The sequence below is a fragment of the Phascolarctos cinereus genome, unplaced genomic scaffold (genome assembly GCF_003287225.1).
Source record: "Phascolarctos cinereus isolate Bilbo 61053 unplaced genomic scaffold, phaCin_HiC Scaffold_726;HRSCAF=1367, whole genome shotgun sequence".
NCBI classification, from domain to species: Eukaryota; Metazoa; Chordata; class Mammalia; order Diprotodontia; family Phascolarctidae; genus Phascolarctos; species Phascolarctos cinereus.
This window is the reverse complement of record NW_027556098.1, coordinates 393,526,432-393,553,226: the sequence shown is the minus strand read 5'-3', so window position 1 is coordinate 393,553,226 and position 26,795 is coordinate 393,526,432. Positions and strand designations below refer to the sequence as shown.

The 26,795-nt window shown below is 42.7% G+C and overlaps 1 long non-coding RNA gene across 2 annotated transcripts in view; it reads right to left on the bottom strand.

Moving 5' to 3' along the window:
- Window positions 1-26,538, bottom strand: part of LOC110199734 (uncharacterized) — a 36,684-nt gene extending 10,146 nt beyond the window's left edge. The window contains exons 1-3 of one of the 2 annotated variants that reach the window (XR_002322026.2): window positions 26,412-26,538; window positions 26,139-26,290; window positions 25,596-25,702 (exon numbers count right to left, since the gene is read on the bottom strand). This is a non-coding gene — a long non-coding RNA (uncharacterized LOC110199734). The remainder of the gene's footprint in view (window positions 1-25,595; window positions 25,703-26,138; window positions 26,291-26,411) is intronic. The other variant, XR_002322024.2, reaches the window with a different exon arrangement.
- Between the last annotated feature and the right edge of the window lie 257 nt (window positions 26,539-26,795).

Sequence of the window (26,795 nt, the reverse complement as noted above, 5' to 3'; positions counted from 1 at the left end):
GACATCACAATCCCTTTGTCCTCTGTACTGGTCAGACCATGGCTGCTTATTGTGCTCTGTTCTGGACAACATAGCTTAAGAAGGACATTGATAAGCTTCCATTTTGGACAACCTCCTCATCTCCCTCTCACAGGAAATTTGGACTCAGTTATTGGGGCACTGATAAATGAGTTTTCACCTTATCTTGACTTATCTATGCTACTTTCTGTCCATTTCCAAACCACAGGCATGGCTCCCCCTTTTCTAGTTCCCCTTAATGTGTTGTGCTCTACCATTAGAATGTCAGCTCCTTGAGTGCAGGGATGGTCTTGCTTGCTTGTGGGTTGTTATTTTTTTTCCCTATCAGAGCCACCGCTTGGTACAACGCATTGTAATGCTTAATTAAACACTCCATTATTTGTCATTATCATTCATTCATACACTGCAGAGCATCCAGAGAAGGGCACAGCAAATAGTGAAGAGCCTTTAGTCCACATCATATGAGAATTTGTTGAAGATCTGTAGATATCTTACTAGCTGTGTGCCCTGGGCAAGTCACTTAACTTCAGTTGCCTAAAAAAAAAAAAAAAGAAGGAAGATCTGTAGATGCTTCTCCTGGAGAAAAGAAACCTTAGTGAGGACATGACAACCGCCTGTCATGTAGAAGGAGGATTGAGCACATTCTGCTTGTCCCCAGAGTGGTGGGGATGGGGGCAGAAGAGCTAGGAGCAATGGGTCAAAGTCCTAGAGAGGAGATCTAGGCTAGATATAAAGAAAAAACTTACAGCACCTAGCATTTGGCACTTTCCACCTTAGGCAGGAGTGGGTTCCTCCTCAGTCAAGGCTGCCTACCAAAGACTGGGTGATGACTCTCTAGTTCCATTCTAAAGAACATTCTTACTCAGATGACCTCTGAGTGTTCTTCCAACTCTAGAATTCAGTAATCTTGTGAAAAATAGTGATATAAAAGCAATGGCAGAATAGTATAAAAAACACCTGTATCTTCACCCTAAGCCACATAGAAAGAGGGCTATTTGTTGCAGTAATTGATTACAGCTTATTTGTTAAAGTAAAGGACTCATGATTATGTTGAAGGATTCATCAATCTGTCACCCCAACAGTGATGGAGACTGAAACCCAACCACACTTTCTCGTCCTATGTAATTCATCTCTAGGTTCTCCATAAAGGATCCAATCACCATACTTGAGTCCATCTTCTTGCTCTTGTAGTATCTTGAAGGTATCAGCACACTACTTGGACTGTCCATGGGAGGTCTTTCTGTTTTAGTCTTTGGCTGGCTCACTTCCTTTTCCAATCGTGCATTTCCTGGATGATGCCTTTGAGACCACTTCTTGCATACTAATCATCCTTGGGAATGTATTACAGTCTACTTACACCCACCATTCATCTCTCCCCCATTAGTCACTCACGACTGTTACTTTTTGGAGATTGTGGTGTGCCATGATTCTCAGCCATACAGTATCACCGGTACTTTCCTGTTAAATTGAAGGGGTTTTGTGTCAGATAGTAGCAGAGGATGGCTTAGCATGGCTGGGAAGGTTCCTAAGTGCGATCCAGCCTGCCTTCTTCTTTTGGTTCCATTCTGGGTCCAACTCATTGTTCATTCACAGTCTATTGAAGATATAAGGGCCATCTCAATAGGTGATGCATATATTTATAATGGTTGTAGGCTATGATAGTCATCAAGGTCAGTGAATCCAACCCCTACATTTTGGAGATGGGAACCTGAGGTCCTCAGTTCCTCAATCTCTCACTCCACCACTCCATCTAGTTGCCAAGTCTTCTCATTTCTACGCATTCTACACATTCACATCTCTCATATCTATACCCTTCTCTCCTCTGACACTGCTACCACCCTGGTCTAGTCTTTTGTCACCTGAATCCTGGACTATTGCAATAACCTGCTACCTGGTCTTCCTGCCTTAAATCTCTCCCTACTCCAATCCATCCTTGGCTCATCTGTCAAACTGATCTTCCTAAAGTGCAGGTCTGACCATGTCACCTCCTCCTATTCAACAAATATCAGTGATTCCTCAAACCTCCAGGATCAGATATAATATCCTCCATTTGGCTTTAAAGCCCTCCATAATCTGACTCTTCTGCGCCTTTCCTGCCTTCTTATTTCTTACACCCTACCCACCTCTACTTACTCTGCAGTTCAGTGATACTGATTTCCTTCTGTTCCTCAAACGAGACACTGTATCTCCCACCTCCTGAAATTTTTACTAGTTGTCCTCTATGCCTGGAACTCCCTCCCTATTCATCTCTTAACCTCCTTGGCTTCCTTCAAGTCCCAGCTAAAATTTTACCTTTTATAAGAAGCCATCCCTGATTGCTCTTAATTCTAGTGCCTTCTCTGTGTTGAATATTATAGATATGATGTGGTTGTTTGTGTGCTGTCTCCCTATTGGATTGTGAGCTCCTTGAGAATAGGGACTGTCTTTGCCTGGCACTGTAAACATTTTGGTAAATATCTGTTGACTAATTGACTTGACTCAAGTATAAACATCTCTATATCATGGTCTGGACCAGGGGTGGGAACCAGTGGCCTCACAGGACAAATTTGTTCTATAAAATTTGGATTCAGTCAAAAGGCCACACTTCAGGACCTAGAAGGTCACATGTTCTGTAAAATTTGGATTTCATCAAAAGGCTGCACTTAAGGACCTAGAAGGCCATATGTGGCCTCAAGGCTATAGGTTCCCCACCCCTGGTCTGGACAACAGCCATTCTTCATCCAGGTGGTTTTTCCTGCCTAGCTGATCAGGCTGAACTCTTCTGAGAGGCTGTGGATCTCATGAGGGATGCTTCGCTGGATTCTAGAGCCTGGGTATGCCATTGCAAAGAGGCAAGGTTGGCTTGATGGAAGGAAAACTTCTCGGCCATTAGAGTTGCCCATAAGTGAAAGGAGCCACTTTGGGAGGAAATGGGCTCCCCAACTTCAGGTTCTTCAGAAGCTGGAGGAGGGCTCACCTATGTTCCTTGCCTTGTATCCAGAATTCCTTTTCAGGGATGAGTTGGATTAGGTAGCTGATAAAATCACTTCTAATGTTGAGATTCTGTCATTTAATTCAATCAGCCCTAAATCAGTCCCAAACAATGAGCAACTAGATGAGGTAGTGGTTAGAATGCTGGAATTGGAGTCAGGAATACCTGAGTTCCTTTGTAAGCTACTGTATTTTATTCTATGAATTAAAACACATGATGCCAAGAAGGGGCCCACAGGCTTCATCAGATTGACTGCCCAGGGAATCTATGATACATGGAAAGAACCTCTGGTCTACGAAGAGCTGCCAGGCCCAGGGCATCCTCTTTTTCTTTTGGTCTCTTGTGCTTCACATCCTCCATGAGAGTGGCCAACACCTTTGGGGAACATACTTCTCCCTGTTGTATATCTTGCTAAAATAGTTCCATTTGCCAAAGTGTCTTGTGTGATCTTAACAAATAGGTAGGAGATACCTCAAGGGAGGTAGCTTTATCTTCCACTGAATAAAATTGGGTTTTCCTGCCCCTCACTGCTCTGGGCAACTAACTCTCTGTGAGTATCAGTTGTGAAGAAGATTCCAATCCGCCTTGGTAGAGGGAATTTTCTCATCTGATAGTTACCTATGCTAGTGAAATAATCATTGGTCCTGTTCTTATCCCCTACCTCCTCATACATGCACTGGCTCCCCCCTATAGGTCAGGTACTATTTCACTTTTATCTTAGTATGCTCATTGCATAGCAGGGTATCTACTACATGGTGTTAAGAAGACTTGAGTTCAAATCCTCCCTTAGTTCCCCTGGGCAAGTCCCTTCAACCCTGTGGGTTTTAGTTTTCCCATCAGTAAAGTGAAGACAATAACAGCTCCTGTCTCACAGGATTATGGTGGGAATCCTATGAGAAATCCCATGTAAAATGTTTTACAAATCTTAAATACATGGTTGCTGTTGATTTTTTTAAAAACCCTAATTTGTACTTGGGTTCCATTAAGGGAGGTATAGTGTCCAGGACTAGGAGGTGGTAGATCCACTGTACTCCGTCTTGGTCAGACGACATCTGGAACAGTATATTCGGTCTACGAAGAACACTGGCCAGCTGGCCAGTGTCCAGAGGAGGGCAGCCAGGGTGAGGAAGGGCCTTGAGTCCATGCCATGTAAGGAGCAGCTGAAGGAACTGGGGCTATTTACCCTGGAGAAGAGAAGACATAGGGTTCTACTATTCCCTGTCTATTTACTTAATCCACATGGTTCAGAATGTTCCCGGGCTGTTCCATCAGCCTGTGTGCTTTTTGCTCCAGCTACCAATCCCAGGAAAATCAGGCTCAGATGTGTTCTTGGCTCCCCCAGAGCTGACAAATCCTCCAGCAATGCACTCATGGAGAGATACTATCAAGGCATCTTCACTGGAAATCCAGAGTACTTTCGAGTACTTTGTCCTAGTTAGAATGCCTCCTTCTTAGGGCTCGATGTGTTCAGAGGCAGCAGAATTCTGAGTCATTCCTCCTTCCTAGTCATGACATATTTCTGGGAATATGAAGAACGCTTCAGAGACGTGACATTCCTTAGCCTGGAGTTGTAAGTCAATTCCCCACTTCCTTTCTAGTCATGTTGCATCATCCGTGAGAACAGGACTGAACAGATCTGTTTGAATCCGACATGCCTTAGGAAAGAAACGCGGGCAGGCACACACCATGGGGCTCCACCCCTCCCATTGGAGGCAAGTCTGATTTCTCCTGCCCAAAAGAAAAATGGGTTACAGCTGTGCTCTGTACTAATGATGACATAGACTTGGACCAGCACCCTCTTAGACTAATCCATCAATTAATGTACCTTGCACAAGAACTGAAGATAGATGATGAACTGGACCCAGAATCAAAGAGGAGGAAATAGAATGGACTGCTTTTTGAAAAATTATCTTATAGTTTCCGCAGCTCAAGAAGCCAGGTGTATTGTACAAAATTCCACCATCACAGTAAATGACGAGATCATGTCTAAGATACGTTGAGAAGGAACTATAGTTCCCTTAACATAGCCCAAGAACAAATTAGGGGTGTTTTTTTGGTAAATTACAACTTAGGGTTTGTAAAAATAGCAATATTGATAATAATAGTCAGGTAAGAAGAGAAACAAGGGAGAACAGAGTGAAGGAAGCTATCAGGGGGAGAAAATGCAAATTCTTTGAGCTTAAGAACTATTGAATTCTTTTTATTTATAACCCCAGCACCTAACACAGTGCCTAGCACATGGGGGTGTTCAGTAAATGTTTCTAGATTCATTGATGGATTGCAGAGGGCACCTAGGAGGAGGAGATAATTAACCATGTCAAGGAGGATGAGTACTAAGAAATGTTGGATACACAGGAACAGCTAGTGGTGCATTGGATAGAGTACCAGCCCTAGAGTCAGGAGAACTTGAGTTCAAATCCAGCCTCACACAACTTATTAGCTGTGTGACTCTGGGCAAGTCACTTCAGCCTGTTTTCTTTAGTTTCCTCATTTGTAAAATGAGCTGGAGAAAGAAATGGCAAATCACTCCAGTATCTCTGCCAAGAAAACCCCAAATGGGGTCACAAAGAGCCATCCAGATGTAACTGAAATGATGGAACAACAAAATTAGAGACAGATGGACAAAAGATTTGAACAGACAGTTTTCAAAAGTAGAAGCACCAGTTTTCTTAATCATTTGTAATCACCTGTAAAAAATGCTCAATCTCATCTCTATGGGTGGTTAAGATGGCATAAAAAATGTTGAACATGGGAACTGAGGAAGCAGGAGGCCCCAAGGATGAAATCCAGGGTTGAAATGAGAGGGAGATGACAAGCCAGGTCCTGGAGAAAGGAGGGGGAAGCACCTGATAATCAATAAATCACAGCACCAAAGGGCTCGACCATGTGATTGACAGAATTATAACAATAGCAATAGCAGCAACAACAATATCTCCACTGTATAGGAGATATTTCCCTGTTAAGTTGGGTACCATAAAGGAGTGTGAAGGCTTGAACCCAAGGCTAGGCTGCTGGCTGTGCTCGCTAGGACTGCCCGAAGTCTCCTGGTGCTGCTATAGACCAGAGCTGCCACTCAGCTCCTGCAGCTAGCTCTTCTGCGGTGCATGGGAGCCCAGGCCAGGCTGCACTGCAGGCTGCCCGTGAATTTGTGGAAATACATTCCCAAGCACAGGAAGTGGATGCAGCAGGGACCTGGCAGGGCTCTCTCCTGTAGTTCTAGTTTCCATTCCTTTCCCGTGAGCCAGACTTCTCCAGGCCCTTATCAGTTTTATTTTGGTGCCTTTAGATGTTTTCAAGTGCACACTTGTCTGTTTGCACGCTCCCTCTTGACTGCCTTGTGCCTGGGAGAAACTCACATGATTATTTATAACCCGAGTTTCTTTTTTAACTTCAGCCTATGAAGTTGGGACTTCCTGTGCTGCAAAAAAAAAAGCGAGTCTGAACAGTGGCAGGTCTGGTGGGGTAAATCCAGGCCTTCCTGCTGTCTGATCCATTGAGTCTGTCATCTTGTTTTCCTCTCAGATCTGGCTGGAAATTCTTTGGCTCCAGCCAAAGGAGTTAAAAGGGGAGAACGGCAACTTGGTCCCTGGGCAGACTTCTGCAAAAAAGGAACATAAGGACATGGCCTCATGATTTCTTTTTTAAATTTTAGGGGTGGCTTTGGCCATACTGTGTCAAGCCCGGAGTCAGGAAGACCAAAGTTCAGATCCAGCCTCTGTCTGCCTCAGTTTCCTCATCTATAAAATGGAGAGAATAATAGCCCCTACCTCCCAAATTGTTGTGAGGGTCAAATGAGATAATAATTATAAAGTGCTTAGCACAATGTCTGGCTCATAGTAAGTGCTATACAAATGTTAGCTGTTGTTACTATTATTATCATTTTAAAGGATGGGAGATGTCTTAGAATCCATCTTAACTAAGAAATGCTGATTTTAACAGGTTTTTTTCCTTGAGCAATGATAGATCTAGGACAGGGAGGGACCCTAAAGTTAGGATCCTACATCACAGGACCAAAGCTGAAAGAGAGCACAGAGGCAATCTCATCCAACCCCCAATCCTCTCATTTTTCAGATGGGGAAACTGAAGCTTAGAGGGGTCAAGTGACTTGCTTAAGTTCACCCATCTGGGGAGTATCAGAGCCAGAACTAGAACCCAGCTCCTCTGCTTCTGGATATAACATTTCCCCCCCCACTCCGTGGAAGAATTTCCTTAAAGATGATGAGGGTCAGAGTCACAGTCCAAAAATGCTGGATTTGGACTCACTTACTACCTATGTGACTGTTGGCAATGGACTTCATTTCTTCAGGCCTCAGTTTCCTCATCTGTGAAATGAAGGAATTAGACCAAATGGCTTCTGAGGTTCCTTCCAGATCTTAATCTATGACCCTGTGTCCCAAATATTTTAATTTGCATGATAAAGGAGGCTGTGGAGAACAAATCTGTAAGTAGCATAGTAGATAGGATACTGGGCTGGAAGTCAGAAAGATCTGGATTCAAATCCTCCCCTCAGACACTTACTAACTGTATGACCTTAAGCCTCAGTTTTCCCATCTGTAAAATGAGAACTGGATGACCTCTGAAGTCTCTGCCAGCTACTGCCCTTTGCTATACAGATCATAACATTAGAACTGAAAGATATATCAAAGACAGTAATAATTGCTAGCATTTATATAGTACTCTAAGGTCTGCAAAGCACTTGACAAATATTATCTCATTCTATCCTCACAACAACCCAGAGAGGAGGTAGATGCTATTATTTTCTTCCATTTTGCAGATGAAGAAATTCAGACAAATAATGGCTGAGTGTCTTGCTCAGTATCCTAATGTCTGAGGAATGATTTGAACTCAGATCTTTCTGTCTCCAGACCTAGAGCTCTATCCACTGCACTACCTCAGTGGAAGAATATTAGCACTGAAAGGAATGGAAAGAGAATCTATTCCCCACCCTTAATTTTATAGATAACTGAGACGTAGAAAGTTGAAATGACTTAATTTTGGTCATATACATAGTAAGTGGCATACTTGGGATTAGAACCCAGCTCCTCTGATTACAATACTTGGGGGCTGGGACTTTCAAAATAACCCCTATTTACTAGTTTATCTAGGGGTAGAAGAAGTTAGCTAGGAAGAACATTTTTAGCCACTGGTGGCCCATGGCTTATGAATCTATTGTAGCCTACTTTAATAAAGAGAATGGAGGGATTAGGTGACTTTCTTTATAGGAGCAAAAAACTGGGAAACAAAGGAGATGCTCTTCTATTGCAGAACGCCAGTGATACACAAATGTAGTGGAATGTTATTGCACCAGCAGAAACAGTAACTGAGGAATTCAGAGAAGCATGAGAAGATTTGTGTGAATTTATGCAAGTTGAAGTTATCAGAACCAGAAAACCAATAGATACAATGTTCACAATGTAAATGGAAAGAAAAACAAAATAACCAAACCCAAATGTTGTAAAGACTGCAATGATTAAGCTTGGACCCAAAGAAGAGAGATAAGAAGGTTTTTTCATTGTCTTCTTTGCAAAAATGTAGGATTACGGGTATAGAACATTACATATAACATCAGACTTGAATGATATGCTTTTCAGTTTTGCTGAATTGTTTTTCTCTCTCTTTTTAATTCTTTGCTATAGGTCATGTTTATAGGGTGAAGAAAGGGATATGTTGGAAACCGTTGGTAATGTAAAAATAAACACGGCAATAATTTTTCTTAAAGTGATACTGTTTTTACACATTAACTCAATGATGCTAGGCATATATCCCACAGAGTTCAAAGACAGAAAGTAAAGCTCTATATACACCAAAACATTCCTAGCATCAGCTTCTGCAGTGGCAAAAAAAAAAAAGTGGAAGTAAATTAGGTATCCATCAGCTGGGGAAATGGCTAAATGAATTGAAATATATGGATGTATGAAATTGTATCACCCTTTAAGAAATGACAAATTTGAAAAATTCAGAAAAACCCAGGAAGCCTTATATGAACTGATGCAAGTGAAGAAGAGTGAGCCCCCCAAAAAACCCCACTATAAACAATGATCATATTAGTTACCTATAAAAAATACTAAAAGACATCCCAACCCCATTTCATTGTAATGACCAATCATTGTCCTGCAGAACAGAAGATAAAACATCCCTCTCTCCTCTTGGTAGAAAGGTGAGGGAGTATTGGTGCAAGATATTGTCAGATGTGGTCACCGTATTTTTTGGCTTTGCTTAATTGTTTTTTGTTGAGAGAGGATTAAATGATTTGGATAAAGTACATTGGGAAAAGATGGTGGTATAAAAAATGGTATCAATGAAGCTTTAAAAATAAATGGTTTTTTTTAAACTCAGTAACACTTTTAGTAAGGCAGTTAAGTGGCACAAAGACAACTTGGTGATGCAGTGGAGAGGGTGCCAGGCCTAGAATCAGGAAGACCTGAGTTCAAAAATGACCTCAGATATTTACTAGCTGTGTGACCCTGGGCAAGTCACTTAACTTCTTTTGCCTCAATTTCTTTATCTGTAAAATGATCTGGAGAAGGAAATGGCAAACCACTCCAGTATCTCTGCCAAGAAAACCCCAAGTGGAGCCATGAAGAGTCAGACACAACTGAACAAGAAAAACATTTTTGCTAGTTGAACAAAGATTTATCCTATTAATTGCACAATGAAGATTTTCCCTCAATTCATTCATGTTTGTTTGGGATTGGGTCATGATGTAGTGGAAAAAATGCTGAATTTGGAGTCAGAAGACATGCACATACAAAGACAAATGCGACACAGGCCCTGCCTGGACTTTAGAGGCCAAGTTCAACCCCCTCATTTTGCAGATGAGGAAACTGAGCCCCAGAGTAATTAAGTGACTTGTCCAGGATCACACGGATCTTAAGTATTTGAGATAGGTCTTCCTGATTCCAAGTCTAGTGCTCTATCCACCATTACTTGACTGAGGGTAAGGAAGGCTGGAGGGAAGTTGAGATGTAGTATTCGAGTACTCATGACTCCCAGAGAGATAGGAGATAGAATATCATGTGTTGAAGGACACAACATAGGCCGGTGTGGCTGGCCAACAGAACTCTCAAAGAATAATATGTAAGAAATATGGAAAGGTCAGCTGGAACCTGGTTGTAAAGACCTTTAGATGCCAGTTAAAGGGTTTGTACTGGATCTTAGAAGCCACTGGAACTTCTTAGGCAGTAGAGGGACCTGGTATCCACTGAAGAACTACAGATCCTTGAAATATCAAAATGTTGAAATGAAAGATGCAACTCTGTCTTCACTCTTATTCACTCCTCTAAGCTGAGAAAGTCTTATTGAAATGTATAAATATGAGAAATGTTAAGAGATACCCAAAGGTCAAAGAGGAGTTATATGGTGGGTATAAGAGAGCTGCAATTCCACTATTCCAGGAAAATTCCCAGCCATGCTGCACTTAATTCTAGATTTTCCAGCCATGTCCTTTTTTCTTTCCCAGATGCTTTGTCCCATCAAGGAGAGCCTTTCTCACCTTTCTCACCCATTCTTCCCCTCTGGAACTATGATCACATCAACTCTGCCTGGACAGCTTGGGTCAATCTATACCCCACAGCTCCATTCAGCCTCTCTGTAACTTTCTAGAACAAAGCGCCCTCCCTTTCGCCACCATTTTCCTTTATCTGTTATATGTAAGCTCTTTAAGGGCCAGGACATTATCTGTGTGTTTATGTTTGTATCCCTACTAGGTGTCTCAGTGGATAGAGTTTCAGGCCTGGAGTCAGGAAGACCTAAGTTCAAATGCAGCCTCAGACACTTATTAGCTGTGTGACCCTGGGCAAGTCACTTAACTCAGTTTACCTAAGTATCTCTGCCAAGAAAACACCAACTTGGGTCATGAAGAGTTAGATACAACTGAAATGACTAAACAACAAAATACTAAATTTGTATCCCTAGTACCTAGCACAGTTCTTGACACATTGTAAATACTTAACAAATGGTTTTTCACTCATTCACCAACCAATAAATTGCATAAGAGAAGCAAAGTAAAGAATGCCATCATGGGAAAAGAGCTGGCTGATTATATGGTGAGAATAAGGGAAAACTAAAGGGCAACCCCCATATATGCATTACTAAAGATGGGGCTCCATTGATTAGCCTGCTCACTTAAAAGGATTTTTTTTTATTGTTGTTCAGTTGTTTCAGTCTGTCTGAATCTGCACGATTCCATTTGAAGTTTTCTTGGCAAAGATACTGGAGTGGTTTGCCATTTCCTTCTCAGCTCATTTTATAAATGAGAAAACTAAAGCCAACAAGGTTAAGTGACTTGCCCAGGGTCACACAGCTAGTAATCGTCTGAGGCCAGATTTCAACTCAGGAAGATGAGTCTTCCAGATTCCAGTACTGGCACTCAATCCACTGAATCACCTAGCTGACCTAAGATGAGATAAGAACATTTCTTGATTGAATCAATTAGCTGAAACCAAGTGTGGAAAAAGGCCTGTATATCTCCTTGAATCAATCAAAGTCATTGTGTGAGAAAATTGGTCATGCCCTGAGGAATTAGTGTAAAAGAAAGGAACTATCACAATAACTGGAAGAGATTCTGAAATTCTGGAAGCATGGAGTTAAGCAAACTAAACTTCTAGCACAACTCTGAGGAGCAAAGCTAGTATGGACCTGTGGCAAAAGGAAATGTGGGATGGGGTGGGGCAAGGGATGGTCATTGGGTCTCCAGGTACCTTAAAGCCAAAGACCTAGGCAGGGAGAAGTCCCTAGAAAAGTTTGTCTCTTTCCCTATCTTCCTTCCCCCCCCCCCCCCCCGGGGTTTGTCTAACCACAGGCGCTATAATATAATCAACCTTTTCTTTACCCAAACATTTCCAGTAAATTGATTTTTGCCTCAACCACAAAGAGACTAGGTTGGAGTTTATGAGAGACTGTTATAATTGTAGGCAAAGAGCCCAACTTCTGCCTGTTGGGAATTTTCCAAACTGGAGGCTCAAAGTGATTGTGACTGGACTGAGAACTTTTTTATGTGAAATGAACTCCCTAAAGTTACCTGCCCAAAGAGGAGGTAACTATGTGAGCCTTAAGGTCCATGATATTCTTCCCTAGACTTTAAATGTGGTAATTATTATAACAGGATGTTAAGTTTGCAATGTCAAAAGAACTCAAGAAAGACACCCAATATGTTGGGTGGACCCCTCTGTGAAAGAAAAGTCAGTCCCAAGAATGAGAGGGGTGGTTAGGTCACAATCTGCATCACTGGGGTGAAAACTCACATTGAGGAGGTCACGGATCTATCAAAGTATTTCTATGTTTTGCAAAAATGTTTCAATATAAAAACTGATTATAAAATCATGTCATGAATTCATTAGTTGTTCAGTCATGCCCAACTTTTCATGACTCCATTTGGGGTTTTCTTGGCAAAGATACTGGAGCAGTTTGCCATTTCCTTCTCCAGCTCATTTTACAGGTGAGGAAACTGAGGCAAAGAAGGTGAAGTGACTTGTCCAAGGTCACCCACCTAGTAAGTATCTGAGGTTGGATTTGAACTCAGAAAGATGAGTCTTCCTGACTCCAGGCCCAGCCCTCTATCCACTGCAGCACCACCTAGCTGCCCAGTTTACTGGCAGTGCTATGCTAATATTCTTTTTGAAACATAAGCTCTTTGAGGGTAGAAACTGGGTTTTTTTTCCCTTTGTTTTCTAGGTATCTGTTGTGCCAGGCATATGGCACAATTTTTTAAATGGAGGCTGTGATTTCATCAGCATGAGGAACTCCTTGATGGGGAAACTCTTTCCCTTTCTGGGGATAGTGACTTGAGGTCTTAGAGAATTGCCTAGGGCCAAGAGTTTAATGACTTGCCTAGAGTCACATAGTTAGGATGTGTCAGAAGAGAAACTTGAACCCAGCTGTTCCTGACTCCAAGGCCATGCCTGTAGCCATATTACCCTGCACTCTCTTGGAGCTGGAGGCATGTTCCTCAAACTGAATCAACTTGAAAGCCAGCCCTTTCTTCCAAGGCTTTCTGAAAAAGGGTTGAGCTCAAAATTCTGAGAAGGGTGGCATGTGTGTGCTTGCCTGAGGGATTTCAATGTCAACATGTCCTCAGAGATTTCCATCTTTTTAAGGTTCGGATGCCGTTTTCAGAGGGTTTTTTTTCCTCCCCTTCCATGGTCATTTTGAAGGCTTTGGTTAATTGGCGATGTGTCTCATCTTGCATCAAAAAGCCAAACACGGACCCTGAATAAACATGTCCTGGCTCTATTTCCATGGACCCAGAATAGACAGACTGTTATATTATCTCTCATGAATCATGGGCTTTTGAATTTATTTTACATTTATTCTGAAACAACACAGATCTGCCTCAAGTCATTAATCACCAGCTTTAGATGGGCAGGGTAACTGTAAAACCCCATTAGTTCTGCAGCTCATTAAAAAGGGGGAAATAGAATCAAAAGCTCTTCTTGTTAGGTCTCACGTTCTTTCTTTCCCACCTTCCAGAAAATGGGGTCCAGGGTAGCATGAGTGGATGGCTTGCAGATGGAACAGTATATGGCAGTAAATATTCCAGTAATGGGAGAGCCTTGCTTAATCAAGCCACTATAGACACACCTTTAAGTCACATTGTGTTTTGTTTTAGGTAAATGGAGAGGAAAAGATCAGGGGAGAAGCACAGAAGGAGAGTATTACAGTCTCCTACAGATATCTATATCTAGATAGATAGATAGATAGATAGATAGATAGATAGATAGATAGATATCCTTCTCTAATTCCCCCAGCTGCTAGCACCCCTTCCCCAAAATCGTTGTTGCTGCTGTTCATTCCTATCTGACTCTATGACCACATTTAGGGTTTCTTTCCAACGATACTGGAGTGTTTGTCATTTCCTTCTACAGCTCATTTTACAGATGAGGAAACTGAGGCAAATAGGGTTAAGTGACTTGCCCAGGGTCACCACAGCTAGGAAGTGTCTGAGGGCAGATTTGAACTCAAGGTCTTCCTAACTGCAAACCCAGCACTCTATCCACTGAACCACCCAGTTGTGATAGCTTAGGTGTGAAGTACTGAGGGCCTGTAGCAGGAGTGTGACATCTGAGAAGAGAGAAGGGGACAGATACAAAGTGAATGTAGGAGGGACAAAACTTGGTCACAGATGTGTTAGAACGAGTGAGAGGGAGGAGTTGAGGATGACAGGGAAGTGGTGAACCTGGATGATTTGGAAGATGGTGGCATGCTTGACAGTAATAGGGAAATTTGGAGGAGGGGAGGGTTTTTTTTTTCCCGGGGGGGGGGTGTTGGTGAAGATACTATGTTATGTTTTAGACCTGCAGATCTGACCATGTCATCCTCCCCATACTCATTAAACTCCATGCAACTGATGTGGTTTAGAGGTTCAGGGGTGCTAGGACCCCAAAATCACAACATGTGGGTCCTGTCTGAAAGAATTTGACCCAAGCCTTCTTTCAGCCAAAGACAAGAACATTATTAGAACATCCATCACATTGGGCAGACTCTTAAGGAGTCTGAACATTAGTAAACTATTGGCTAGATTATAAGAAACTGACCAGTGGCTAGATTCTAAGAATCCCAGCATCTTAATGGAGACAAGATGGACCTTATATACAGAAAGACTTTGGGAGGGATCTAGGAGTAGCCAAATAGTCTATGAGGTAATAGAACTCCAGGGGTGGCCAAGGGAGAATGGAGCCTAGATAGTATTAAGGGTGTGAAGTGGCCTGGGGCCATGGGGAAGTATGAAATTATAGCCTCAGGAGAACACCAGAGATTTGGCCATGTGGGAAAGTACTGGGTTTCCTTTTTGGGGTCTAGATGGTCTAGATCCCAACCCCATCACAACCAGCCTGCTAGGGGGAAGAAGACATTGTGCTAGGCCCTAGGGAGAAAGAGACAAAGCAGTCCCTTCCCTCAAGGAGATTATGTTCTATCAGCAGAGATAACATTTACATAAATGTAAATGGAACATTTACAAAATAAATACAGAAACCAAAGTGGCTATCTGCATACTATGTGGTTTATGGAGGGGAACTAGTTTACATAAATATCTACTCATGCTCCAAAGTCTTTCCAAGACAGCCCTGATCCCAGCTCTCCTGGTAGCAGGCTGCCCAGCCTCTTCCACACAGGGAGACACTGCCTGAGGTCCTCTGCACATGTATGTGCCAGGCCCTGTTACACTGCTCCTTTTGGATCAGGGGAAATCAAAGGTACAAATACTGGATTCATACAGGCAAGGCAGACAGAATGGATTTGAATATGACTCCATCATCTTCCATCTGTTTTATATTACAAATCTAATGAATTGCCTGATATGTGTACCATTAAAAAAATAAATACAGAGTAATTTCGGAAGGCAGGGCTCTAGTACCTGGGGTGGGAGGAGGGGATTAAGAAAGGTCCAGAGTTGGAAGTAATGCTTGAGTTGAATCTTAAAGGGGGAAAGAGATTTTAAGAGGTGGAGGTGTGGAATGAGAGCATTCCAGACTTGGGAGAGGCCCAGTACAAATGCCGAGAGATGAGAGATGGAGTGTTGTGTATGAGAAACAATGCACAAGCCAACCTGGCTAAATTGAAGAGTTCAAGAAGAGGCTGGAAATGTAGGCTGACACCAAGTTATGAAGGACTTTAAATTCTAAACAAAGGAATTTATCCTAGAAGCAACAAGGAACCTGAATATATTGGGTAGAGGAGTAACGTGGTCAGATTCATCCTTAAAGAAAATCTCTTTGGTATCCATTTGGAGGGAAAGAAAAGGCTGGGAGACCAATTAGAAGGCCTTTGGAATGGTCCAGGCTAGAGGTGGTGAGGTTCTGGACTAAAGTGGTGGCTCTGTGAGTAGTCAGCTGGGATTATATTTAAGAGGCATAGTACAAGTAGACATGAGATTTTGCAACTGAACACATGTGGTGTGAGAAAGAGTGAGATCATCTACTCTAACTGGACCTCACATATCTTGTATGTACATAGCTATTTGCTACTAGGTGGCCCGGTGGGTAGAGTGCCCTGCATGGAGTCAGGAAGACTCATCTTTCTGGTTCAAATCTGGCCTCAGACACTTATGAGCTGTGTGACCTTAGGCAAGTCACTTAACCCTATTTGCCTCACTTTCCTCATCTGTAAAAATGAGCTGGAGAAGGAAATGGCAAACCACTCCAGTATCTTTACCAACAAAACCCCCAAAGGGGTCATGCAGAGTTGGACAAGACTGAACAACACATAGCTATTTACATCTCTTTCCTTTTAAAAAAAAATTTAAGGCAATTGGGGTTAAGTGACTTGCCCAGGGTCACATAGCTAGTAAGTATCAAGTGTTTGGTCTGGGACTGGATTTGAACTCAGGACCTCCTGACTCCAAGGCCAGAGCTCTATCCACTGCACCTTACATCTCTTTCCCTGCCCCTTTAAAATGAGAACTCCTTGAGGACAGGGGCAATGTTTTAGCCTTTCTTGGTATGCCCAGCACTTGGCACAATGCCTGGCATATGGTTAATGCCTAATTTTTTTTATTAATGCCTAAGGGTAATCCTAGAAAACTGAGAGAATTTCATCTACAGAGATGAAGTTGGAGGGCTCTAGCCACTCATTAAAGCTGTCGGCTGAGAAATGGAGGGTATATGATGTATGTCAGTGCTGCCTACACCCATGATAAAACCACAGATCATTTAAAGAAAAAGTAGGAGGGCAAAGGGAAGCAATTTTTTCTCTATCAGAGATATCGAGCAGATTTAGAATTTCACAGCAGTTACATTTGATTTGAAGATGTCAGCGTCAACATCAAAACATGAGTATCCCTTAGCCAAATAATTGTTTATAAGTTCACAATGTAATCCAGATGACCTAGGACTCCAAATCCCTGGCTGATTCCAAAGGGTGAAGCCTTCTTAGACATGAACATTTTTGACCAGCCTTCAGCACATTGGCCAGTGCGTGGGCTCCTACCCAAAGCCAATGTCTCCTTTCAGATGCCCAGAGTGGATCTGATGAGGTTGGGATCTAGATCCCAGAAAGGAAAAACCCTGGACTTTCCCACATGGACCTCATGGACTACTTGGCCCGTCCTAGATCCCTCCCACAGTCTTTCTGTATATAAGGTCCATCTGGAACCCCTAAACCGCATCAGATCCATTCACTGTCCAGATGACTTCCAGGATACCTTTTGGATAGCATGACTAAGATATTATGTATGTGGAGGAAACAGGTCACTTGTTTGCATCCTCGGATAAGTATGTGGCATTTGATAGAAAGGCAGTGTAATGTGTGGACTGAGAGAGACCTTGGGGTCAGGAAGCCCTGGGTTCAAATCCTTCCTAAGACTATAAGTGGTAAAGAGAGTGTCATTATGTACTGGTGGAGTGAATTTACTCAGTGGGAGGTCCCCAAAACCAATGAGTCAAAGGTCCAGACTAGGAAAAATGTATAGATAAACTACAGGGGTGACATCCTTCTGATACATGTTCAGCATTACTTTTCACCATTTGTTTTTCGTACTTGACTGATTGATGAATATATCTGGGTTGTTATCTTTTTAGTAAAATGTCTGGAAAATTTCTCAGCCTAAAGAACAATGATAAAATAGATAATTCTACAAATTTCATTCGACAGCAAAAGGCCACTCTGAGAATCGACAGCTCTTTGTAATGCTAAGAATGAAGGGGATGTTTCCTAGAGTGCCCTCTAGTTCACATCAACCTGCATTTATTAAGCATCCATTACGTTCCAGCTGCTGTGCTAAGTGCTGACACAAATTAAAAAGTGAATCAGGACCTGCCTTCAAGGAATTTACTTTCTTTGGACAGGAGGAAGAAAACATGTACATAGACAAACAAATAAATGTAAGGTAATACAATATGCCTCTATTTGAGGCAGAGGACAAAGTGCAAGGCCTAGCGTCAGGAAGACCTGAGTTTGAATCTAGTCTCAGACACCTGCTGATCAAGTGACTTAACCTCTGTTTGTCTCAGTTTCCTCATCTATAAAATGGGTATAATTATAGCACCTACTTCCCAGGGTTGTGAGGAGCAAATAAGATATTCATAAAGGGCTTAAAACAGTGCCTGGAGCGCAGTAGGTGCTTATTAGATGCCAATTTCCTTCTTACTTTCTCCCAACTCCAGTGAAAGAGCAGCCACCACCTTCCAAAGCAATCTATCCCACATTGGGACAGCTCTTATAGTTAGGAAATTTCTCCTGTTATCAAGCCTTTTTGCAGATCCATCCTCTCATTCTGTATTTCTTTTTCCTCTCCTTCAACACCTCTCCCCTGAAGGACACAGCCATCTCCTGCAGTCCCAGAAAGTGATCTCAGAGTCATTAAACCTTTGAGCTGAAAGGACCACCTAGTCTAACTTATATCAGAACAAGAACCTCCCCCAACCCATATAATACACAAATCTAGGGGCACCTAGTCTCTGCTTCAAGACCTTCAGGGAAGGGGAATCTTCAGTCTTTCTCTGAAAGCAAACCATTACATCTCCAATTATTATGATCTTTCTTCCTAATTTACCACTTTGCAACTTCCACCTGTAACTCCTAGTTCTGTCTTCTGAGGCCATGGAAGAAGAAGAAGAAGAAGAAGAAGAAGAAGAAGAAGAAGAAGAAAGAAGAAGACTTCCTCCTAAGTCTTCTCCTCTCCAGAATAAACAATTTGTGGATCACTTAGCCAATCTTCACGTGTGATGGACTCAAAGCCCTTCACCATCTTGATTCATAGGATCATAGATTTAAAGCTGGGAGAAGCCTTAGTGATTTTTTTTCCCTCTGGATGCTCTCAAATGTATAAATATCCTTCCTAAATGGTGGCATCCAGAACTGAACACAACACTCCATGTATGGTCTAACCAGGCCAGAGCATGATGGAACTCCCACCTTCTTATTCCTGTAGGCAGAGAACCTTGGTTCCAATACAGCTCTTACTATGTCTGCAAACATGGGCAAGTCACTTAGCCCCTCCGGCACTTAGTTTCTTCATCTGTCAAATGGGAGCTTTGGATCAAGTCGCCTCTAAGTCTCCCCCAGGTCTAAATCTATGATTTTGATTCGGCCTAAGACTATGTTACTTTCTATGGTTGTTCTATCACACCATCAACTCACAATAAAGTTGTACTATATCTGCTAAGATCTTTTTCAGACAAGTTGCGATGCAGTCATTCCAAAGAACAACTTTAACTCTACGTAAATCCTATTTGCAATGATTCCTACCTGTTCTTTCATTTACACTGTCTCAAATTAGTCAAAACATTTAGTACCCAGAAAACAAGGGAACTTGAAATGCCAGCTAAAGCAAGGGCCAATTTGTCAGCTTAGAAAAAAAAAGTGGGCTTTCTGCTTTTCTCAACCATTCAGTTCTGAGATGGTTTGGTTATCTTCCCCCATAACCAATATTTAATCTTTCCAGGCAACACCTGGAAATCTCCACTCTCCTCATATCAGCTAGTTTGCAGACTGTGTGCCCAGGGGCTGTTTGCCTAGCATCCCTGTGTTTTGATTCTCAGAAAAAGAGGACTGGGACAGAACACTCTGTCATATCAACAAGTCTCCTCCAAGGTCTTGAGTAAGAGAAATTGGGACAGGAAGCAGACAGTGGCCTCCTTGCCCCAGGTAACTGCCTGATCATGTAAACAAACAGGGTACAATGGCTCCCTGTCTATGGGGTGATAAATATTTATATGCCAAGCCTTGTGTTTGGGAGCACTAAAGCCATTCCTCAGATCAAACATCGACCTTTGGGATGCAAAACAGGGGGCTTGATTTTGCAGGTGATGTAATTAATTTCTGTGGCTTAAAGGTGTACAGTGAACAAGAGAAATGAGTGTTTCTTTTTTGTTTGTTTTTGTTTTTAATCACTGCTTGGATAGTGACTCAGCAAGTAGGCACAGTTTAGAAGAAACAGTCTTCCGAGGCTGGGACTCATTTAGAATCAAAGTGCCAATACCTAGCCCTAGCCTTTTCTTGGTGGCAGCTAGTGGATGTCTCTAGAGTTTATGAATGCCCTGCCTAAGCTGTGGCACCCAGAACCAAGCACAGATCACATGCGTGATCTGATCAGGGCAGAGCACAGTGAAACTTTCACTTCCTCTGAGAAACCAAATGGCCAAGTAGTTTTGGATGAGTCTAAAAACCATGTTTTCTTGATGTTAGAGGAATCAGTGTCTATAGCATCATAAAATCACAGATCTACAGTCACAGAGAGGCTAAGTGTCTTTCCCAAGGTCACACAGCTAGTAACTGACAGAGCCCAGAGGCTGATTTTCACTTTGTTTCTCGAGCTCCAGAGCCGAACACAGACCCTTTTGTGTAGTAAGAAGGAGCTTAATAAATACTTGTTGGTTTAAGTAACTGAGGAGAATATAATAGATGATGAAAACCAGGGGAGAATAAAAGGATCGCTGTACAGCAGTGAGAGCCCAGCTGAAATTAAATAACAAAAATTTGGAGTGATTCCATTGTTGTATGACTTCTCCAAGAGTGTTCAGCCAGCAGTGAGCAGGAACAGAAAAGGCAGATGATGATGGCAGTAACCCGAGGGTGGGAGTTGGCAAGATGTGACTGGTGATAAGACAAGGGGATGATTCCAAGAGAGCTGATTGTATATCATTGAATTGGTCACCCAGAACATTCAGACTGTGGTGGGAAGGAAGAAGAGACACAGGAAGCTTATATCGTACTATCACAAAGGAGGGGTGGAGGGCCTGGAGGCCACAAGGAAGATAAACAATAGGCTACCAGGGGTGAGTCAGAAGGAGAGATTCAAAGTTCTGGATGAGAGAGGTGGAATTATCCAATCAATTGATGTGCTAAGCTCTGGAGACCCAAAGACAAAAGTGAACAGTTCCTGACATCAGGAACTTACATTGTAAAGAAGGAGACAACACATAGGCATAGAATATAATGGGGTTGGACTGACCTGTGTGGCCCAGTCCTTGGAGAATAAACAGACATTCCCTGCCTGGTTTCAATCTACATGATAATATGGAAGCTTGAGGGTGAGCCTAATTCCAGGCATGAAGACTTAGGGGTTTGTACTATGTGATGATGATGAAGATGATGATGATGAAGAAGAAGATGATGATGATGATGACATTTCTATGATACTTTAAGGTTTGAAAGCATTTTACATATACTAACTTATTTGATCTTCACAAAGACTTTGGCAAGTAGGTGCTTTATCATCTCCATTTCACAGATGAGGAAACTGAGGCTGAGAAGTTAAGTGATTTGCTTTGGGTCACCCAGCTAAAGAGTGCTTGAAGTAGGATTTGGACTCAGTTCTTCTAAGTCCTGCACTCTAAGAATAGTCTAATTATTGGTAGAAGCTGGTAGAACTAACTGATGCCTCAGGGTTGCTGAGCTGGTTCAGTGGGTATGCAAAAAGGGTGACCCACCTCTTCTTCAGTCTCTTTCCTTTGTGGCTTCAGGTGAGGGAAGACTCCTTAAAATTTCCTCCCTGAAAATCAGGAGTAGGGGTGGGGGTGGAGAAGGTATCTGCCCTGTCTTCCACCTGACCACAGTGGTATGAGCACATGGCTGTCATTGTCTTTGTGTTTCTTCTTTCCTGATCTTAGGTGGGTGGATATTCCATGACTGAAGTGTCCAAGCAACCCTGTTAATGCAAGTCTTCCAAAGGTCCTATTAGAGTTAAAAGCTGAATGGCAACAGTAATTGTAGGCTCTGCTGGAGGGGCAATGGATAAATGCAGATGAGTCTACAATAAGAGTGGAGAAACATATTGAGGGCAAATAGACATGGAGCCAACCACAGAAAAGTAACTTCAGTACAGGAGACTCTTCATGGCTGAGAGAAATGCTGTGCTCTAGAAAGCCAGTGACTTCGGAGCCCAGCAGAGAGCTTAATAGAACTTCACAATGATGCTACAAAGGGAGAAAAGTACTTCCATGGAAGGAATTTTGAATTACCCCTTTGTATTCTCTATACAGGTGCCTCACTACCATCATACATCAGGTTTTGGCTCATTCTGCTCATGGGTATTGTATGTATTTGTGGAAGAATCTGCCCCAAGTTTTGGGGAAAATGTTTTTGTACCAACAATTCTTACTATACTTTCTTAATAAATATCTTTCTGAAAGCTAATGCAGTCAACTATTGATTGTCAATGAGGAACACATCAGTGGGGGCTTACAAATTAGAGTGGTAAAATACATATTCCCTCAGAATTATTCCTATAACCCTAAGAGTAAGTATCAAATAACATTCTGTGTACCCCAAATCTCTAGTGCAAGTACAGATTAGTGCAAGTACAATGAACATCTACAAGATGTATAAAAAAATGAAATAATAACTTGGGTAATTGTCATATCAAGGGCATGATCATCTTTGTGTGTGGCTGATGTAGAGAGAAGATGGAAATCAAGGTTGTTTAGGAAGCTGATGAGTTTGGAGAAAAGAGTGTTTAAGGGGACTTCAATGGGCATATTAATTTTTCAGATTGGAGGGCTGGGGTAGGGATGGAGAGGAAATCCATGAGAAAGGAGGGAGAATGAGCTTGTCATGGCAAGAACTAGAAAGCGTCATGGCGAGAACCACAGTTCACAACTTGGATCCATGTCAGGAGTTTTCTTTGATCGCTACAGGGGAACTCAGAAAGAAGAGTCCCCCCAAGCCAAGCATACAGGGAACTTTAACACTCCTAGACAAACAACTTGCTTTTGTCTCCAGTTAAGCTTGCAAATGAAGCAGGGCAATTTGTTTTGCTCTGTGGTTGTGATGGGGGCAGGGCCCCAAGCCAAAATCTTCGCCCCTTGACCCAAAGGGAATCTGACTCCCATTTGTCTACAGGCCCCAGCCCCTCATCTCCCTTACCTTTTCATCTTATTCAGATGTGCCTTTGCCCCTTGACCTAAAAGAATCTGGCTCTCTTTTGTCTATGGGCCCCAGAAAGGACTTACTCTGGTCTCAAATGGTTCCTTATCAACTCCCCTTATCTCCCTCTGAAAGCCCTAGCTCCAACCTTTGATCTTGTGCAGATGCCTTTCAAACTTCTGCCTTCCTGTTCCCTCCATTAGCTATTCCCATTCAATCTCTCAGACCTTCCAATTGAAATTCTCACCTAGACCCTTTTCCCAGCCCCCTTCTCTGGCCACCCGAAGTTACTTCAGTGTATAAAAATTCCACCCTGGCCCCCATTCAGGTGCAGAGAATCTCAAGCCCAAAAGGCTAAGACTTTCTCATGCCCGCTCATCCTTATGGGCATTACCTGGCCTATGCAATTTACCACTAATAAACTTTTCCTCTGGCTGGAAGAAGATTTGAGTTGAATTCATTCAGGCAGGGCCTGGTACCGTGATCTTGGGGTGTCCCCCAGGAGCACCCCAAAATTCCTAGACCTCTTCAGTTGGCCTTGCAAGCAAAGTGAGGTGACTGTTGACCTTGCAAGTGTAGCAGAGTAAACCTTTAAAAAAAAAACAAAACAACTTTTTTTAGCACGGCATGAGGCCAAATTCTGAGAAATGTATGTGGCTTCTTATTTTTGCTGAATTGAAGGATAGTTTTAAGATAGCATCACTAATGGACACTCTATGGGTGTCCATAATCTAAAGGTTGGTTTATGATGGCAACAAGGAGATGGAAGGCAACATGGTGTAGGAAATAGAGTGTTGGACTTGAATCAAGAAGACCTGGGTTCAAATCCTACCTCAGACATTTATTTTCTGTGTGAACCTCTATAAATCTCTTAATCTCTCTGGGCTTCGTTCCCTCATTTGCAAAATGAGGGAGTTATGCTAGATGACTTATAAGGATCCTTTCAGTTCTAAACCTGGGCTCCTATGGACTGGAGATAAACATGGATAGATGGGCAAAGGGACAGTCTAGACATGAGTGATGTGCAAGACAGGACTAATTTTATTCTTTTCCCAGAACTTCAGGAAGCATATAGGAAGGAGCACCTAGTTAGAGAGAGTAGCCAGGGATAAATCATCTTTTAGGATTTCCAGTATCCCAAGAAGATAAAAACAATTTTAAGGGAAGAGATTTAGGATAATGGAAGAGTTTGTTAGCAATGGACCGAGGGGCTATGGGATATAATAGAGCATGAAATGGCATGGAACATGGAAGGGAAAGGGACAAGAGAATGAGGAGAGATAAGAGACAGATGACAGGTAGACAGAAAGAGGGAAAGAGGGAGGGAGTGAGACAGAGACAGAGAAGAAGAGGAGAGAGAGAAGAGAGAAGAGAACAGGAGAGAGAGAGAGAGAGAAGAGAGAGAGAGAGAGAGAGAGAGAGAGAGAGAAGAGAGAAAAGAGAGAGGAGAGAAGATTGAGAGAAGAGAGAGATGATTTTCACTTCAGCAAACGTTGACTCTAAAATATGTTAATAAAGAGAGTGGGAAGTGGTCATTGTCTTCCACTGAATGAGAAATGACCAGTCTTTAGGATCAGTCATTGTCTAGGAGCCTGCAATCATTGAGCATGAAGTCAGTGCAGGCCCTCACTGCCTCTGACTTTCAGAAGGCTAGGACCCTTGTGGCAGAGAAAGAATAAAGTGGTGACTAGGTCCCTGGGAACCAGGCTGAGCTCATGTTCTACATCCATTTTGGAATCCTATCCCAAGATGACAGGGGATGAGACAAGCACTGGAAGTCCCTTTTGCATGGTTTAAGCACTCCGCTTCCAATCTCTGAGCCCCAAAGACCTCCTCACCCCCGACCTTGGATGCTTGGGATCTGGGATGGCTTGAACTCAAGCCGGTACTGTTGCCCTGTATGTGTATAAGCTAAGATGGCTAAGACGAACCCAAGACCACAGATGACATCATGTCATAGGACGCTTGGACATTTAAGCCTTGCAGGACACCCACAAACAGACACAGCAAAGATAGGTGTATCCAATCTCCCATGTCTACTGCAAAAAATGTAGGAGACATCTTGAAAGAGCTTAACAAGCTCCCCCAGACACATATTCAGTTGACTTCCATTAGAAGGTGGGCGCAGTGCAGGATAGTGAGAAATACATTGGGAAATAGGAGTCAGTTGAATGCAAGCCACCGGGGCTAACATTAGCTTCCTCAGGACAGGGGTTGGGGTTTCTTGGCGTTGTTTGTTTCGCTGCCACACCCCTACCCCAACCCCTCTTCCCAGGCATGCCAGCCTCTTTGCTGCTCCCCCAGCACTTGACATTCATCTCATAACTCTAGTTCTTTAGCCTGTGATTCCAACCTTCTCCCCTCAGCTTCTTAGGATTCCCTGCTCCCTTCAAGGCTCAGATCAAGCACCCCTCCTTCCACAAGGTCTTTTCTTATCTCCCCTATGTCCTCCCATGACATTCACTTAATACATATTTTCTGTTGGCTGATATGTGTTTAGATTACTTTCCTCAGTCCCTGGGGCCTTCTCCCTCTGTAATATCTCTCTGTCTGCCAGCCCCCTGCTTCCACTGATGAGTTCTTTTCAAGGCTTCCATTTTGGGGATAGACCCAGGACAGACATACTTCATTCTTGATTCTAAGGCCTTTGCCCACATGCTCCCTCCACCTTCCCTTTCATGTGTTATCTTCCCCCATTAGAATATAAGCTCCCTGAGGGCAAGTCTTTCTTTTTACTTGTATTGGTGTTCCCAATGCTTAGATTGGAACATAGTAAGCTCTTAATAAACGCTTGTCATCTACTCACCTTACCGTAGAATGTAAGCTCCTCGAGGGCAGGGATGATTTTCATTTTTGTCTGTATCACCGATGCCTGGCTCATCGCACGACTGATCAAATGTTCATTGGACTGAACTTCGTTCAGGGTGAAGAAACGAAAATGGCCAAAGGCTTATGGTCTATTCAGAAGAGTCACCTCCACCCCTACCCTACCCCCCACTCCTATCTGTCCTGAGTACCTCAAGAGGAAGGCCAGAACTTATCAAATGTTGCAAGTGCCAAACTACATCATGGAAAGAAAAGAAAAAAAGGGGAAAAAATGGATTTTGTCTTATCCACCAGGAAACAGCTGATTGCTAACATGGGAGTCATCTCAGAATCAGTGCACAAGCAAATTATCAACAGGCTAGATAGAGCCAAGGTCAAAGTAGATACCAAGTTAGAAGGAAAGATAAATAGAAGAAACTGCATGCAATCACAAGGACTTGACTATAGCCTCTTTGCACAATGGAACGAGCAAATGAGTGAATGAGTGAATGAATGAAAGAAAAAGTATTACTTGAACACGTACTTCGTGCCAAGCACTGTGCTCAGCATTGGGCTTGTGATCTGGTTCCTAAACTGGTCTTGTGTTTCCTCTTTCTGCCCAGGTGGTGTGTAGACTTCGCTCTTCACCCAAATGCTCTCCACCATCCTTCCTCATTCTGGCTTCTGTGCTTCCTCCTGAAAGTACACGTTCTTATTATACAGCGCCTTCCCCTTGATCTATCCTGTTTGTACCGTCTGTACCTTTCAGAACCTCTATTCCTATCATGAATGCCATCCCCCCAAATTTCAGGTGTACCTCTGGAGTTGGTTCTCCCATCTGCCTGAATACCTGAGCAATAGCTGATTACAAGGTTTGGGACCTCTGGGGCAGGGGAAGAGCACCCATTCTACCTGTAAGATCAGATTTGCCCCTTTGCATCAGGATCTCGAGGGTAACTTGCTTATTACCTGTACTTTGTGCATTTTTGTACAGACGTCTGAGGTCATGGATTTTCCTGTTCCTTCCTTTCTTGGATTTTGTCTTCTAGGAATTCTGGCCCCCTCTAGGTCTTGGGGGATGGGATGAGAATGGGCCATATGGCCTCTGAGGTTCCTTAGATGATAATGATGATGGCTAGCACTTATATAGCATTGAAAGGTTTGCAAAGCACTTTTATATATGTTAGATCATTTAATCCTC